This window comes from Octopus sinensis, linkage group LG10, assembly GCF_006345805.1.
Source record: "Octopus sinensis linkage group LG10, ASM634580v1, whole genome shotgun sequence".
Lineage (NCBI taxonomy): Eukaryota > Metazoa > Mollusca > Cephalopoda > Octopoda > Octopodidae > Octopus > Octopus sinensis.
In genome coordinates, this window is record NC_043006.1 from 77,714,336 (window position 1) to 77,734,807 (window position 20,472).

Here is a 20,472-nt window from a genome sequence, read left to right on the forward strand (position 1 = left end):
AGTCTAATTGATAATTTAAGCTTAATTTGTATGATTAACGAGTGAGAACTAAACATATTATAACAACGTATACTTTGCTGAAATGCAAGATGACAAATATTATTCTCACTTTCAATAATTCCGGAAATACCAGGCTCCAATTTTCCCGGCGTTCGACAAACATATACAAATTGGCCATTAAGCACTCCGGGAAAAATGAGTAGTGACACTTCGTCCGTCCATATGTTCTGAGGCTCAAATTCTGCTGTGGTTGGTTAGCCTTTCATTATTTCGGGGTCCTTAAAATATGTTCCATTTGAGTACTGGGTTCGATACAATCAACTTATTCCTTCCCTGAAATTGCCGGTCTTTTGCCAAAATTTGAAATCAGTTATTCTCTTTTGTCTAAAGACGACGAGATCGCAGAACCGTTAGCACGCCGGGCCCATTGTTTAGCAGCATTTCTTCTGTCCTTTCTTTGTGAGTTCAAATTCCACTAATGTCGATTTTGACTTTCATCCTCTCGGGGTCGATAAAATGAGTACCAGTTGAGCGGTGGGAGTCGATGGAATCGATTTCCTCACTCCCCTGGAATTGCTGCCCTTGTGTCAAATTGTGAAAAAAATATTGTTTCGCCTTGGTTTATTTCTCTCTGGATTTGAAGACAGATCTGAGAGAAGCATATCTATAATTTCATTGCACTTGCGTTTTTATGTTATTATATATCTCGGCATTTACATAAATAGGAAGGTAATATAAGTAAATACAGTTAAGTAACCAAATTACAATGTTATATCGTAACTGATGTGAAGACATATTGGAAAACAGCAGCAAACAGCTTACAAAAAATAGGAACAAAATTATACTACAGTCTTGATAACATTCAACTATATATAACGATGGTATTGAAGTTTTGATGGTATTAAGGAATTTATACGAAGATTAGTTTCAATGCTATTAACGGATTTTTTTTTAACGTTCAGGCTCAAATTGGAGGTGAATTTTACTGCTAGAACTTGAATTTTTTTCAGGTACAAATAAATACGTAACATTAGTTAATGGCAACAGAAATGGTATTGGTAAAAAATGAAAAGTAAAAATAAAGCAGAATTTTTCTGATAGTAACTCGATGCAACTTCTCTAACTTCAAACTAAACAACTTATCAGATTTTATCGTTAAACAAGTTCACGTGTTCGTTTATTTGAAATTTAATCAAATCGCAAACAACATTTCTCAAAACTGTCTTGAAATAAATCTTAGTTAGATTAACATACAATCAGAAACTAGACAAAGCACATTACTGTCTCGCAATCGTTTGAAAATCACCGCCCTCAGGAGATTTGGGGATTTCATAGAAGATAATGAACTATATATCTATAATATCAAAGAAAGAAATTGTAAAACCTGAAAAAGCAAAATATATTTTCAGATATGTTCAGTTTCGAATCTCACTTGATTAGTATATCATGTGAGGAGATTTTCAGCTGTGTAATTACTCATGCCACAACAACTGATGCACATTTTTTAAACTCCAGTATGTCTGGTATGAATAATGTTCCAGAGAAAAATTGGAGGGGTTGTACTGAGTGAGGGACTGGTCTAGATGGGGTGGAGCCAGTTTGTTCAAATTGTCGTGAACAAGTGAAAATATTATGCGAGATTATATCAAGAACGCGTTTGAAAGTGAGCAGAAAAATAAAAATAGAAGTACAGACAGCGACACATCAAAAATATGTGGAGGAGACAGACAGAAGATGGTGCTAGAAGGAATTTTCCCGGGAATTATAATGTGAGAAGTAGTTGAGAATGTGAAGAATCAGGAGACAACAAAGAATGAGTAGGGTTATGATGAAAAATGGTTTACTTTTTGTATGGAGGTCAAAGATATGGGTACTATTCGGTGACACGTTGTAGACAACTGGGTGTAATAGTAAATCCATAAAGCCATTGTTCATCTCAATTCCACTGTTCCTGTACGTCTTTTATCTTTTGCTTGTTTCAGTCTTTCAACCGCGGCCGTGCTGGCGAAACGCCCGGAGGAGTTTAATCGAATAAATGCATGCTTGTATTCCTATTTAACCTGGTACTTAATTTTATGGATATCTTTTTGCCGAACAGCCAAGTTATGAAAAGGGAAACGGACAATTGTTGTCAAGCGGTGGAGAGAACGAATATAACACAAAAACAAACACACACACACACATACACACAAACATAGATATAGACATATTTATATGATGGGATCCTTTCCGTTTCCGATTACCGACCCTGGTCGTTCCGGTCCTAGAGTAAAAGACACTTTCTCAAGGTGCTTCACAATAAAACTTGAACCGAAGACCCGATGACTGCGAAGCAAGATTCTCAAACCCATAGCCACTCCTTTACTTCTCAGCAGAGCATATAGAATCAGTTAACATATATACATGCAGATATTTATGTATACTCATATAAAAGGCAACAAAATAAATACATACCATGGAGTGTAAAAGAGATTTTAGAGCGTGGCATAGGACGGAATGTGGAACATGGATTCGTTAAAAGTTCGCAAATGCACGGAGCATGGGTTCTTAGGTGGAAGATTGAGTGACTAATCATGTCTGCCGGTCTTATTAGTGTCAATGATGTCGATAAGGTCACAGATTTTATAGTGGCTGCCTTAAACTAGCGTGTTTCTTTCAGACATTCCCTGCATTGTTTCGAAGATACAGTTAATATTTACGGAAGCATCTTCATACACGGTGAGTAGTTTGTGTATGCTTTACTCATCACAAAAATAGTAGCTCATGAAGCAATATTATTAAAATTTTAATTTAGCAAAAACTAGCGACATTTTCAATAATCTTCATTATTATTAGAGCAACGCAGAGCGGCATAGACTTCTCTGCCGTTTCAAATCTAATAATAGGAATATGAATTATATGATACTTTCTCATTACATGCTCATTGTAAAATTAATATGACTGCTAGTTTCTTTTTGTTATATGGCGCGCATGCCATCCCTGTTGAATTTCCCTGTATTTATTCTCATAATGAGGCATGTCTACATTTATATATTATTATATATAAAAAAGCAAACTCCTTATAATTAATTTGGTGAGAAGGTTACTCTTCACTGATGTGGTGTAATAAGACCAAAACATGTACCTAGTAGTTGCCCGGTTTGGCTCACAATTAGTATAAATTTTATCATTAAGCCTTTTTCTCCAAAGTGAATTATGATTAGTTAATTAATTATAAAGTTTTTCATTTTCTTGAAACTATCATGATAGTAAATTTGTCATTTCATGGTCTGTCATTCTCGTGTCAAATTAAAGGGAAAGCCACACCCATATCAAGACATATATGCGCTCTGGTTAGAAGTAATTTGTTGTTGTTTAAATCCAGCTCGGCCCTTAAACCTCAAGTTCTGCAAAATATAGTGACGTTACTAAAAAAAATACTTTCCGTATGCTGATAGGCAACGTGCATACATCTTGTTAACTTCTGTGAGTTTTTTTTTATGAAGATGAACATAGACTCTTGTTGTTGCTGTTGTTGCTGTTATTTGGAAAGTCTTTCATCATACGCCTACTAAACCGAGAGGGTATATGAGCAAAGACATTCCAACCCTGACCATCCCATCTTTTTCATTTCTTTAATACTTCTGGATCTACATTATCTAAAATGTTTGTGTTTGAAGATTGCGTTGTTATATTTAAGGTAAGTTTTGTCTCTTAATTTCAAAGGTTGAAAAAAAATCTTTCAGAGAAAAATACAACGTGTATATTATAAAATCGATATCGAAATGTCACACAATCATCTTATATTTTAAAAAACAATCGGTAACCATTATCTGACATGGTCGTGACAATGTGAAAGACTTTTGGTTGCATATCATGTACTATATTAAATCTCTGTCGAAAAAAATCACTTATGACAGAATGAAATTAGTGGATACTACGGTTGAATTAGTAGCTAAATAGTTCATTTTGAGTATTAATAATATAATTAAAAGTAACTACAGCACGTTTAAGTTCGAATAAACCATAAATTATAAATGGGGCCATTAATTGTAATTGATTATATAAACTGATACAATTACAGATTTAATGAAATTGGTTTATAGCAATTTAAGAATTCAGTTATATCTGGTTATGTTCTATTATGTTCTTCTATATTTCAAGCATGTTATTATCTGCGCATCATATAATGCATTATTGTTGCAAATTAGTGTTTATATTATCATAGGTTTTATGTTCAAATATCAGCCCTTGTATGCGTTGCGTTCGTATTAAATATATGCGTGTGTTCATGGTCCCTAAATATTCATCAATTTATTGAAGAAATATCGGTTTCAAATTTTGTCAAAGGGCCAGAGGGAATAAGTCCATTACATAGACTCCAGTGCTCAACCGCTACTTATTTTATCAACCCCGAAACGCAATGTCGACCTCGGCAGAATTTTAAATTAGGAACGCAAAGACGGATGAAATGCTCTAAAGCACTTTGCGCGATATGCTAATGATTCTGCCAGCTCACGACGTTACATTTATTGAAGGAATATTACCATATATTTTGCCTTTGAACCAAATAAATATATTTAGTCATGTGGTCTAAAATTTATTTTTAAGTACTACATATATTATTTGTTTCTTTATTACCCACAAGGGGCTAAACATAGAGGGGACAAACAAGGACAGACAAACGGATTAAGTCGATTACGTCGACACCAGTGCGTAATTGGTACTTATTTTACCGACCCCGAAAGTATAATAAGGCAAAGTCAACCTCGGCAGAATTTGAACTCAGAACGTAACGGCAGACTAAATACGGCTACGTATTTCGCTCGGCGTGCTAAGGATTCTGTCAGCTCACCGCCATACTACATATATTATCACGTGATCACGTGACCAACCAGACCATCAGATGTTGTTACACATCGCTGGTCACAATGCGTTCGCATTGTTTTAGCCTTCGAATGACGCCATCCCGCTGGCTAAGCGAGCAGGCCAACAGAAGAAAGAGTGGAAGAAAGAGTGATGAAAGAGTACAGCAGGGATCACCACCCCCTGCCGGAGCGTCGTGGAGCTTTTAGGTGTTTTCGCTCAATAAACACACACAACGCCCGGTCTGGGAATCGAAACCGCGATCCTGAGACCGCGAGTCCGCTGCCCTAACCACTAGGCCATTGCGCCTCCACATATATATTATATATAACTTTAAACTGAGCATATGCTCTTTTGTTTTCATGTATCGGTTATTTCCCTTCTCATTGAAGTATTGTTATTCTAAACAAAGAAAGAAATACATCTCTTCTAGTAATGTATCCTGAAGAAAACTTGCTAAACATCAGAAAATAAAATATTTATTCAGTAGTACAATTATTTTAAGATGCAGAAGGAAATATATATTTTCCTTTCTCTATTTTCCCAGCATAAAGCGGACCACTACTGGATATATTCATTCTCACGTCTCTTAAATTTTTTGCTTTTTCTTTTTGTCAATTACCATTGTAATTCTAATATGTGTCAGCCTTCCACTTAACAGCTGCATGTATTCTTTGATGCTGTACTTCTATCTCTATTCCTATTCTCACTAGTTTCTGAATCTCGCTCATAGAGAAATGAAATGTAAAAGCCACTAAAACTCAGAGAAAAGTGCCTTATGTAATAAATATATATATGCGGTTCCTATTACTTGCGTGTGTGTCTGTGCATGTGTTTTTTTCACAACCGTGTGTGCTTTTGTATACATGTATTAATGCGCGCATATGAGTGTGCGGCGTTTCCTCTTAAAGATGAATATTTAGTGATACGTTATCAAGTATTAAAATCTTTTATTCTTATTATATGAAGCTTGCAATTCAAATATACTTCCTAGAATGTGATCTTCCATTTAATAATCAATCTTTTTCATACCATGAACCGGAATGATTTCACAATGACACATTATTCTAAAACTTTTGCCAGAAGTAGTGATACAATGAAAAGGTTAATGATATTTCTGATCAAATGTCAAGCTATGCCGATAACCTAAAGCCAAACAATATTTTATCACAGTCAATACACAAATACCATTTTCTGAAACGTATGCAATTTTCTGAAGAGGAAATATACACAATTTATTCTGGCAGTGGCTGGGCAACTACTTTTATATCTGAAGGATAAGTTAACCTAATGGTAACACTTTGAAGAAATGGTATTAAATATAAATACCAGTTCCCGATCACATGATCAGGGGCTTGACTCTCCGATGATGTTGCAGGTAATGCCCACAAGCAAGGAACGTAATTTCATGTTACTCCAGTTTACTCTGCAAAAAAAATATATTCTGGCAGAGTGCTGATGCAGCATTTACTGTTTACGGTTGTCATATTCTCGGTATTCAGCTGGGTGAAAAATGTTAGGTTCGTGAGTGTCTCTCTCTCTCTCTGCTCGCCTCAAGTGCGAAACCTAAAATAATATTTTCGAAAGCATGGATTCTGGAAGCACATTTTACGTAGTTGCGAAATATACATATGCATACATACACACGCACATTCATACACACTCATACATACACACTCTCACGCACTCATACAGAATCGAACATACGTAGTGAAAGGTTTATATATATATGTACATATATGTATATATCTATAACTGTCAATCTGTCTATCTATCGATTTATCTCTCTTTCTCTTTCTCTCTCTCTCTCCCTTTCTCTCTCTCTCTCCCTTTCTCTCTCTCTCTCTCTCTCTCTCTCTATATATATATATATATATATATATATTATTAGTTTAACACTAGTGAAGTGAAAAAATCTTTAACATTTCGAGCCTACGCTCTTCCACGGAAAGAACACAAAAAGAAAGAAATAGAGAAAATACAGAATGTGTAGTGGCTAGCGATCTATCATGGCGAATGCCGGACAGAAGGGTCACACAGGAGTGCTAGGAAGAAAGGGAGATTATAAAGTAGTGGTGAACCCAAAGTGAGGGTGCGCGTGCGTGTGTATAAGGGAGTATTCTGTGCCTGTGGAAGAGGGCTGGTGACCTTAAGTGTGCGTGGGCGTATGTGTAGTTGTGAAGATCTGGGGCTGGGAAGTGGTCAGTGTTTGTTTGTGTGTGTGCGTGGTGGTGTGATGTGATGTGTTGTGTGGTAAGGTGGTGTACGGTGTAGTGGTGTGGGTGTGGTGTGTTGGTTGTTGGGAGGTGGGGTTGAAATGTGTAGGGATGATGTGGGGTAACGAGGGAGGGGTGACGATGAAGCGGGGGAAGGAAAATCCGAACACGAAGAGGTGTTGTAAAGGGTGACCGGTAGAGCGGAAATGGTACAATACATAATGTTTGTTATGTTCAGTTATAAAATAAAAGCAATTTATATGAATCAGATGGGTTTCTCTATACTTTTGTAGAGTACAATATTATTATTCATAAACAAGAATATTATTCGAAATAACTATTAGTAATAATGTCATTTAAGAATAGTGTGTATATTGAGAGTAGTAATAGGAAACTACGATCCAAAGATCATTGTTTCGGAAGTTAGTTAACTGCAAGCAAGTATACAGATAATAAGATTGAAGGCGACCATATGGGATAAAAAGAGTTTATTAAACGAGTTAATTTACATATTTCATCTCATATTTCAAGCATTGGAAATTACAATGGGCTGAATGTCACTATGCAATTCATGGTTTAACGACCAATGTTGGTAAAAGTGCGAATAAAAACCTGAGGTTATTAAATTGTAACACACATATATCCTGCCTAGTTAATAACCAACGTCCTATTACGTTCGAGTTATTTGAATGCTCGGGCTGGAGATGAGTTTTAGTCGATATATATACATGCATACATATATATATATATATATATATATATATATATATATATATATATATATATATATAGTAATTAAGGGTTTAGCAACGATTTGCCTCACCACACAATGTTTTGGCTATTCTTTCTACTTAAAAGGGAGATCCCAGTAAAACCAAAGCACTTAAAAAGCAAACGACGCAGGCAAAAGAGAGAGAGAAATGACGAAAATCATTCTACATTAAGTCATCTACGGACGTACGTTTCGGAATTAAGTCATTGCAGAGCATAAAAATTAAATAATTATATCTTACTTGACTATTTTCCTCCTCAGCGTAGGACTCTTCAATTATAAATAATTGCGTCTCAATTATTAATAATTGTGTATTAAATTTGAAGGCACTAGAAGACATCACCTCAACTCATGGTATCAGAGCGAGCGTAAGCCTTACTAGTACCATCAAATTCAAAGGGTGAATGAAAGTATGTCAACATCCCCCTTCCGCCAGCGTGCTGCCAAAAATAAGATGCTGCAGTTTTTTACTGGGATGAAATACAATTATCAATAATAAAGGTTGAAATTAATTAATTTAGAAATAATCATTAATTTCACCAAGTAGATTTCGGCATGTAAAAGGCCCATTCAAGGAAGGTTTAAGTAATACTAAGTAATTAAGGGTTTAGCAATGATTTGCCTCACCACACACAGAATTTAGAAATAGCAGTCAAAAAGTTTGGCTATTCTTTCTACTTAAAAGGGAGATCCCAGTAAAACCAAAGCACTTAAAAAGCAAACGACGCAGGCAAAAGAGAGAGAAATGACGAAAATCATTCTATATTAAGGCACCTAGAAAAAATAGCTAAAACTTTTTGACTGCTATTTCTAAATTCGGTGTGTGGTGAGGCAAATCGTTGCTAAACCCTTAATTACTTAGTTTTACTTAAACCTTCCTTGAATGGGGCTTTTACATGCCGAACTCTACTTGGTGAAATTAATGATTATTTCTAAATTAATTAATTTCACCCTTTATTATTGATAATATATAGAGGAAAAAACAGTAAATTCTTTGGATATTGAATGTCCCTTAGGTGGTTATTTAACCCCTAACTAAATTTAAATATATATGCGTGTGTATGCGTGTATGTGTATATACACATATATATGTATGTATGTATATATATATATATATATATATATATATATATATATATATAATATATGATCACGTGACCGACCAGACCCTCAGATGCTGCTACACATCGCTGGTCATAATGCGTTCGCATTGTTTTAGGCTTCGAACGACGCCACCCCGCTGGCTAAGCGAGCAGGCCAACAGAAGAAAGAGAGAAAGAGTGGTGAAAGAGTACAGCAGGGACCACCACCCCCTGCGGGAGGCTCATGGATCTTTTAGGTGTTTTCGCTCCTACAACGGTCTGGGAATCGGAACCGCGATCCTACGACTATAAAACAGTTTAGGCCGATATCCTTATTGAATGTGGAAGGCAAGATCTTTATGGGAGTTCTGTCGAGGAGAACAGTGGCATATTTACAGAGCAACGGATATGTTGATGAATCTGTTCAAAAGGCCGGAATCCCCGGGATCCCTGGATGCGTTGAACACTGTTTTTCGATTTGGAAAGCGATCCAGGATGCCAAACAGAACAAGAAAAGTCTGAACGTGGTATGGCTCGACCTAGCTAACGCGTATGGTTCAGTGCCACACAAATTACTAATAACAGCCATGGACCACTTCCACATTCATGACAAAGTGATCAAAATAATGAGGATGTACTATGACAGTCTCGAAATGAGGTTTACAACTGGAAATTTTACAACAAATTGGCACCGATTGGAGGTTGGCATTGCTGTTGGCTGTACAATATCTGTCACGTAATTTATCTTAGTTATAGAGTTGATTTTGAAAGGTGTAGATTTTTCGGAACAAATCGCCCATGTACACTCGCCTAAGAAAGCCTTCATGGATGACGTAACACTGCTAGCTACAGAGAAACAAATCATGCAGAATGCCCTTTTGAGTTTAGACGAACTTGTAAGGTGGTCAAGGATGCGATTTAGAGCAAAAAAGTCGCGTAGTCTGACATTTGTTATGGGAGTGCAGAAAGAATTTAAATTTCGAATATCTGAAGAAATTATTCCAACAGTCAAGGAAGAGCCCGTCAAGAGCTTGGGACGAGTATACGCTGGAACATTGTCAGACAGAAGTCGTGGGATTGAAATTATGAAACAGGCCGAGGCTGGGTTATCAGCGATTGATAATTCGAAGTTACCAGGTAAATATAAAATTTGGTGCTTGCAATTCGGCTTGTACCCGCGACTTGCGTGGCCACTTTTAATATACGAAGTAGCATTGTCACGAGTTGAAAGGATTGAACAAAAATGTAATGTGTTCATTAGAAAGTGGCTAGGCCTACCTCGTATGTTGAATAGCTCAGCTCTTTATCGTAAAAGAGGTTCGTTGCAGCTACCAATAGCATCAATAGTCGAAATATATAAGTTGGGGAAGATACGGACGGTCATGATGCTGAGAGAATCGAAGGATATTGAAAACAGCCAGGAAGTGGAAAGCAGAAGCAGAAACTGGTAACATCTTGTCTTCTCTTATACACAGAGATATGGTGGGAGCAACGCAGAACCATTGCAAAGGATTTGGTTTTGGCGCAGATCAGTTCAGATCGTTTGCAAGCATGATGCCATGTGAACGCAGATCTGTTGTTAGCAACAGCGTCAAAACAAGAGAAGCAGAGAGAAGAGAGCTTCATTTGATCCGATGTGTTCATCAACGTCAGATGACGAGATGGGAAGAACATGTTGTTGAGAGGAAGATAAGTTGGGATGAGATGTGGAAGTGGACGACATCTCGGCTGAGTTTCCTGATTCGTTCATCTTATGATGTTTTGCCATCACCTACGAATCTAGTAAGATGGAACGTCTTAGAGAATGACATCTGCAAATGTGGAAAGGTCGGTACACTAAAACATATTCTTTCCAACTGTTCATTAGCATTGAACAGGTACACATGGAGGCACAACTTGGTCATTAAGGTTATCTTCAATGCTATAAAGAACCAAATTCATCTCAACAACACCGAGGAAAAATTGTTAAAAGTACCATCAAGAAATTTCATTACCTTCGTGCGACCAGGTCAGCGGATGCGTTTCAAGAAGAAGACCAAGAAACTTCCTGAGAAAAATGAAAAGTGGAACGGCTATTGGGAGGTAACTGCAGATTTACCTGGGTGCCAGGTTTTCTTCCCCATCCCAGTTTCGAAAAAACCAGATATTTTGATGTGGTGTGAAAGAAAGAAAGTTGTAAATATAGTCGAGCTAACAGTTCCTCACGAAGATAATATGGACGCCGCTCGGGCTCGAAAATTGAACCGTTATGAAAACCTCCTTGAGGAATGTGAAGAACATTTTCCTATCGAAGTCGGATGTAGAGGGTTTTTTGGACACAGCGTGAGACGACTGTTGTTATCGTAAAGTCAATACCACCATGACTGATATTCAATCTACAGTGGAGAAGGCTAGCCACTGGATTTAGTTAAAAAGAGACGATGAGCGATGGCTAGAATTATATTGAGTTCTTCATAACCAGCTGATCCAGCAAGCGAGGCCTCATATCAGTGAGGGGGGGGGGCGGTGCGCATTGATGCCGTCGAGAGGTAGGCCCCGAAACGGCGCGCATTCTCTCCTGATGACCCCATACACTTGCTAGCTTCCGATATACGGAGCTTTTAACTGGTAGCACTTGCATGTGCAAGTTGTTTGCAAGACATATATATATACATATAAATTAGAAATGGAAGCCAAATTATTATTGGACATTTAAATAATTTAATCATTAAATGATAAATTAAATTCAATTTTATTAATTTATACAAACAAATGACCCATCTAGTAAATTACAGGTGTTTCTACAACATTAATAAAAACAGGTTTTTCAAGAATAATAAAATACCGTTTTAAATAGAATGCAGTTTCATCAGACAGACATATCTTCTTAGATATCGTACGATAAATAGTAATTGAAAATTTTTGTAGCTGGTAACGCTTTTCGAAAAAAACAAAACGTTTTTAAAGAGCTTAATCATAAATAATAATCTAACTGAAATTTCGTAAATTCCTAAATTTAAATCTAAAATCCATTTGGTTATATAATACACACACATTCATATAGATGGATGGATGTATGTATATATATATATATACATGCATACATATTTACAACATGTATGCATATACAATTTCATACACATATGAAGATATATATTTTTAATAAATCATTAGTTTATATATTAATTCAAATCTAAATAAAGGAATTTATAATATAAATCAAATATACATTCGCTCACATACATATACACATCGATTTCTATACACCCGCCCTCACACGTACACATACCCACATGCACACACATATATATATATATATATATATATTATATATATATATATATATATATTATATATATATATATATACATATATATATATATATTATATATATATATATATATATACATATATATATATCTATATATATATATATATACACATGTAGGTAGATAGATAGATAGATAGAATAACGTGAATGATTTATCTGCAGGCGAATCATGAGTCTAGGACAGTGCAGCGTATCATTACTAGACATTGATATTTTAACTTTTGATGACGTTTATATTAAATACGAAAGTTGGAAAACAACATCATTCAATAAAAATGCTAAATAGTTGAAAACATTTGATGGAAACCTATTGCAAAATATCAAGTGCAATTTTACAAAATAATATTTGCTAGTATATCAGTAATATGATGATATCTAAATAGCTATTTAAAATTTAAAGCCTATTATATACTTAAAGGATACGAAATAGTATAATGAAATCTATAGTTATATCAATATTAGCCTCATGTACAGGTGTAAACATATTTAAATTATTTATTCGATGCATTATCAGAAAATGGCAATTAGAAACAACTTGACCTTTTTTCACATAACCTCTATAAATTCAATTCATAACAATCGTACTTTTCAATTCAGTAATGGGGTAGAATCATTTTGATAATAAATGTAAAAAAAAAGGTAAAAAGACCACAAAGGCTAATTTTATGAATTATATTTTTGGAAACGACAAATAAGCTCCACAAATATAAGATCAACGTTAAAGGGTAACATATAATCCGCTGTAACTCATACACATTTAATTAACCTAATCAGAATAACATACATCAACTTTAAGTGAAAGAACTCGAATACGGGCGTCAGTAATATTCCTTTAACGTAATACCATTAGATTACTTATGTAGTGTAAAATAATATTTTTAAATGGTTATCAAAACCTAATTATTAGAAACACAAGTATTTCAGTATATCTTTATATATATAATGTGGAATTAGATAATAGCAACGGATCCAATATATTAGAATCAAAAACATTATACGATAACAACAAAAAATATCTATTCTAATGATTTAATATAGCATTTTAAAATGTATTATATCATTTTAGTTCTCATAGAAATAATTACATGCAGTTAAAGAAATTAGTAACTGTAATAATTCTAGTAGTAAGTCGCTCAGTGACTGCCTAATAAAACTGATGCTAATTTTGTTCTTTCACAATATACTCTATACGCGATGCACTCATGAATTAAATTACAGTCATGAGGAAGTGATTATGAAATTTACCGGATAATTTATTTAAAATGAGAGATTTAGAAGAAAAATGGAATTTAATAGAAATATAGAAGGAACGAAAGGAAAACATAGACTGTGCTATATAAGCAATATATACCAATATTATTTAAGCATTTTATTCTGTCAGCCTAAGAGCCACAATCCGTTACAGTGTGTTAACACAAAAATATCATAAAAGTAAACTGTAAAAACATGTGATGCATATATATATATATATATATATATATATATATTATATATATATATATATATATATATATATATATTTAAACAGTTAACATTAATTCAATAATATAGCATTATTTTGAAACTGTTATATTGTACCACTCTAAGAAGTAAGTCCATTATGTATAATCACAATGAAATATCCTAAAATTTAGGCGATTATAATGTAAGAACGCAGAAATAGAGAGATGATTTCTGAATGAAGGCACTTGAGATATGCGTACTCGTAAAATTAATTGTATGTATATTTTATAGTGAATTGACTGATAAATTTTATATTTGTATGCATCCCTCTATCTATATTTGTCCCACTTTCCTATTCTCTCACTATGTCATGCATGCACATATTGTGCAAGTGTTTCTCTGTAGGTATATAAAGCAACGAATCATTTGTTATTGTCTTTGTAGCCATAGCAATATTTTTGCATATCTAGAATTAGAGCATTAACTTCTGAAGAGATATCTGTCAGTCATTAGACTGCGACGATGCTGAGGCACCGTTTTCACGACTATTAGTTAACAGAATCGTCCTCTCTACTGTTTGTTATTTTATTTTGGCCTGGTACTTATTCTGTCGGGTTCTTTTGACGGGCCGCCAAGATACTGGAACACGCCAAGACTGGTTGCCAAGTGGTAGTGGCAGACAAAGACACACACACAAAGATACATACACACGCAGACATACATATGTATATATATATATATATATGCACACATATATGTATGTATGTACATATATATATATATATATATATATATATTCAATGGCACACATGGGCATAAGCTCACACTCACCTACACGCACACAAGCACAAACTCACATACACACACATAAACACACACACACACAGATATGCACATACATAAACAGACCTGCGCGCACACACATGCTCGCACATACACACACATATCTCCTTCTCTTGAACTCTCTTGTCTTAGAAAGAAATTTTTCTTCACCCATTCCCTTCCGGTCATTTCAAAATGTAACCACGTGTGTATCGGTAGCGATTTTCTTCCTACGTCTTCCCTTAGTTTGGACTTTCCCCTAGTTCTGAAGAAGAGCTTTGCTCGAAACATAAAATCCTTTTTTTTTCCTTTACTGAGCGTCTGATAAAACAGTACATGTATCACGTATTCGTGTTATTGTTTTTTACTTGTTTGTTCTTCTTTGTTTGGATTCGCAACAAAGATGGCCCAGTGGTAATGCAGTACGGTCTTTTCAAGCAACTTCATTTAATTGAACAATGCAATAATTACATAAATTTAAATGCAGAGCAATCCTCAGCTGCATAAAGCCATATACATTAATTAAATTGAAACAGATGGACACATTAGTACAAGTTTACCTAAAATCTTCAAGAAGGTAAGGAGATAGACAAAGAACATGCTGCCTTCACTTTAGCTTCAAATTATACTAATCTGTTTTAATTAAATTAAATTATATGTCTTTATGCAGCTGAGGATTGCTCTGTATTTAAATTTATGTAATGATTGTAATGTTCAATTAAATGGAGTTGCTTCAAATGATCCTACAGCATTACCTCTGGGTATCCTTGGTGCTTATTTTGATTTTAATCACCTTATTTTGAAATTGTATGGATAATACCGTACTAAATTCTGGTGCCTAAACTTAGGTACCATATTCATATCAATCTAATTAAATATGAATCTAAATATATATATATATATGTATATATATTCAATGGGCTCTAAATTTTCACCTACCAAATCTACTCAAGCCTTTGGTGAGCTCGAGGCTTTAGTAGAATACACTTGGCCATGTGCCATGCAGTAGGACTTAATCCTCTACATGTGGTTGGGGAACAAGCGTTTTATCACATTTCCACACTGATATCTATACTGCGCAGCCGCCTTTATTTGCTTATCATCTAATTTTCTTCATGCTTCGTGTTTCGTTATTATATGGAGTATTATGTTTCAATAATCATAAATGATAGCATCATGAAACAGGGCTTCTGTCTTCATACACGTTTTGAATGGAACGAGTTACATTTACAAACAAAATTTAAAGGTTCATTATTGGGTATTTTTGTTTATATATCGCCTGCAGTTTATTGATTAGCAACTGAAATGTTTTGAATTATTACTCTAAATCCTGTCTATCCAAACTATTGAAGAATAGAAGCTGAGTGATAAAATATAAGCAAAGTTATTCCTAAACGCATATAAATATTCCTATTCAGCGACATTTCTCTGGTTTCTAAAAACACTTTCGAAAATTTCTCAACCATTCATCTACTCAGCAACGAACATATGCCCTCAGTATCATATTTAAAAGATAACCACAAACAATTGATAAAGGTGGTTATTGCCAACGTAGTTTTGATATTGGCGTATAACTAAATGATTCTTCTCATTATATTACGTATTAATTATGAGAAATGGTATTTATCCACAGAATAGTTGGTTCTAAAATAAAGAAAAGAAACATTTCTGTCAGGCACAAGTCCGCACAAAATTATTTATTGAAGACCAGCAGACGCCCATGCATTACAGCCTCCTCCCTCCATAACATCAATGTTACCCAAGGGAAAGGAAAAGGCCAATACAACTTGGCACCAGTGATGTCACACCTCATTTCTACAGCTAAGTAAACTGGAGCAGCGTTAAATAAGGTGTCTCGCGCAATAACACAAAACACAGTTCGGTCCGGGAATCGAACTCACTATCTCATTATTGTGAGCCCAACGCTCTAACCACGTATCTTCAATGTATTTAAGATAGGCAGTGAAAATGACAGTGAAATTTAAATTTAATAAGAATGAACCAAAATTTACTCAAAATAGACATACGCGCGTACTGTATGAAAAACGAAGTAACTAAACGCCAACATTCTCAATGTAGGGAAACAGGAACTTTTCAGGAATAAGAATTAGTATCCTTATAAATAGAATGGGATAGTTTTGGCGATTATTTTGTAAACTGTTATTTAGTAGGAAGTTTACGGTTAAATAGTTGATTTGTAATTGTATCTTTCGACAAACATTGACTCATCGATAGGCTTTACTACAAATTGATGACTTTAAGAATTATACGCGTTCTCATAAAGCATGCCACTTTTTCTAACTTATTTGCCTTCATTTATTTTAATATTTAAGTTAAGCACTAAAAACTGTAACTATGGAAAGAAATCGAAGATATGATCTGTCATGAATAGTTTTATGCAACGTTACAATATCGTTGGGGAAAACTTACTAAATTTTAATACAGTGTGTTCCATTCTTGTTTTCATATCCCAGGGAAATCCACATGCCTAGATTTGAACAGGGTTCTAGGATACAAGTAACGCTGGTTTGCGAGTTCTAAAAAAATATTAGAGTAATCTAATCTAGCCATTCGATCGTCCGATGGCATATGAGATATATGCTTCACATTGCTTGTATTATCTATCGGTTGAAAATCATAACAGAAATTGAAGTAATATATGCACCATATTTATTATCAATTATGTATTAGTCACTGTCTCACGAATGACATAATATAAATTTATCTTTAACAGATTGTTTTTTCGGTTTCTTAGCATAAAATAGTAATCATTCAATTTTCTTATGAATAATGCAAATGATGTGTGCATAATAGATTATGCCATTGATTTGGTTCCACAGTTGCATATGGAGGCCGCAACATAGTAATGTTATAGATTAGAAATATTTCGTCAATAGAGACGTAAATATTATTACATTAGTGATCGCTTCTTCACAAGAAAATGAATGGGTGGCAACTAGAGAAATATTAATTGAAATTAATTACGAATAAAGACATAACGGAAAGTGACTGTAAAGTTTCTGACTGATTTGATCTTATTAACTTCCATTAATGAAGCTTGTTCGATTCGCTCTTTTCCCGGTTTTTGAAATATGTACAAACGCTATATGATTGTAGCGGACGAGTTGTAAATTAATAATAATAAAAGTTACGGGATATTATATCTAAATAATCAACAAGTCTTCTATGTTGCCTGCATCTTCAATTAAGAGATAATAATTTAAATTTGTTAAGCGCTGTGCATTAGTAAATAGCCACTGTCTATGTGCTACAGTTTCCTAACACATAATGCAAAAATAATATAAATGCATCTATGAATATTTGTTTCACGTAGATAGTTGATTATAAAGGTAGAGCAGGTAGGACTTTATAAACTAGTTAAATAATATTAGGTAGTCTGCATATACAGTGTGCTTCACGTCGTGGCTTCAAAAATAACCAACGTGAATGTGGATATTTTTTTAATCCACTATTATGAAGGTTGATTCTAATATAGAATATTCGTAAAATATATTTACGATTTCTACAATTGTTTCTATTAATGTTGATATCTTTCAAGCAAATCCTTTACAGTATATGGAGCCCATGTGGAAGCGTTTAGATGTTTCTGATAAAATTTTATTTGCCTATGTTTTACTATAAACTCTACTGGATTGTGGGTATTTCTCATTTGTTTTTCTGAATTTTTCAAATGGTAAGCGCACTTTCCGGACACACTGTATATACATACGTAGTCGCAAATTTAGGAAAGGGAAGTTTCAATTTTTATATAGAGCTTTTAATATCACGTTCAAATTTTGACACAAGATTAAATTCAGGAAGAGAGGTTTATTGAAATACATTACTGAACTAAAAATTTTATGGACCCGCAAAAAGCAAAAGACGAAGACAGTTGGTGTAGACAACATACATATATATATATATGTATATATATATATATATATATATATATATATATATATATATATATATATATATATATATTATATATATATATATACAACGACGGTGCACCAGCATGGCTAGAGCCTTAGGGCTGAAGCATAACAGAATAAAAGAATACCAGAATATATACCTGTGTGTGTGTTTGTGTGTATGTGTATAAGAGAGAGAGAAAGAGAGACAGAGACAGTGAAAGTGAAAAATGCAGAATTTGGGAAAGCAAATGGAATTGAACACTCACCGTGTAATAGAGCGAAAGAAAGTTAAGAGCATTTGCCTTCAATTAGAGAATGGGATTAAAATCTATATATTTTCATTATACTCTTTATACAAAACATATACCACTCAAATAAGATATTTTTCTTCACTCTGACCTGTTGGGATTATTCTATTACATGTGTTCCCTCGTTATCGCCATAAAACTGATTCTGAATACAATTAAAAACTAAATGCATGACCATCAATGATAAACCCGTCTGCGTACCAATTTGGTCCAACGATGGCTTACAGCTCATCGATTTATATATGAAACTTAATATAGACTTCTTGACCTTTAGCGAAAATAGCTTCTGTGTAACAAGTCGCAAAGTATTTGGCAATCAAGTACCACAAGGTCAATAAAACTTCGCATTCTTAATCGCAAGTTCATTCTTCTCTACAAAACTGAAACATAGGCTGCGGAACAGGAATTCCAAAACCGCATTCATCTTACTAATAAAACTCTTTTCATGAAGTCTCAAAACATTTCGCGGCTCAGGTACGAAGCAGTAGTAGAGAGGATTGTGGCCACATACAACCATCTCTAATATTGTCACCCAGTGCAAAGTTTTATCCTTACTAATAACTGCTATCTTGTTTTGATACAGTGTGTATTTTGTTAAATATTTTAGAGACGTCCACGGTTTAATACAATGTGGGGACACACAAGTGCATTAATGTTATTAACAATAACATGAACATTTTTTTAGAACCAATTAAATTTGGTGGGGAACAAGTAATTCTAGTGGTGCGTTATGGGAAACATTTCATATGTGATCGATTGTGGAGTAAGACATTTTTGGAAAATAAACTGGGCTAAGTTCGAAGAAAGGTGAAACGAATACTATAGGGGGTTCTATCCGCCAGGTATTCGTTTCTTATGAATGTATATATATGCATATATATATATGTATATAATATATATATATATATATATTATATATATATATATGTGTGGTGTGTGTGTGTGTATATGTGTGTATATATATATATATATATATACACACATATATATATGCACACACACGCACATATATATATATGTATGTATATATATATATGTATGTATATATATATATTATATATATATATATATATATATATATATATATATATATGCCATTATACGTGTACTTATCAATTCATTTAATTATCATACCGACCGTATATCTGTACAATATATCGACGTAGTAGAATTTTAAAAGGGATAGGAAATTACATTGAATTCAGCTTTAATCTTTCAATCTACATCTCATTCTTCATCTGTTTATGAATATTTATAGCGACTGCACTTACATAATAATATAAGATTTGCAATAGTGCTAACTAGTTTAGCTATTGTATGAATAGTAGTCATGACCGAGAAAATTAATTGTCCCCATAAATAAAGAGATTTCCGCTCGTTGAATATATCTTCTTAGTTACCAATTACACCTAATAGAATCTCTAAGCTGCACATGATAGTTTGAATTCCGTCTGATATTCATTTAATCATTACCATCAAACAGTAACTCGGTCACCATCTTTGCAATCTTTTCCAAGTGATGCGTGATAAATCTGACGTTTGCTGTCTTCGCCCGGATACATTTCTTGCTTAAAACTATAGAAGTAGTCATGTAGAAATAGATGCGTTAATTACAATTTCAAACTGTCTTGTCTAGTATACAGCGAAGTTCCTACAGTACGTACATCGGATGTGTGCTGTCTTCAACAAAAACCTCCGCAATTCAAGAAATATTATTGATTGAAGAAATATTGAAGAAACTTTGAGTAAGTAGTCAC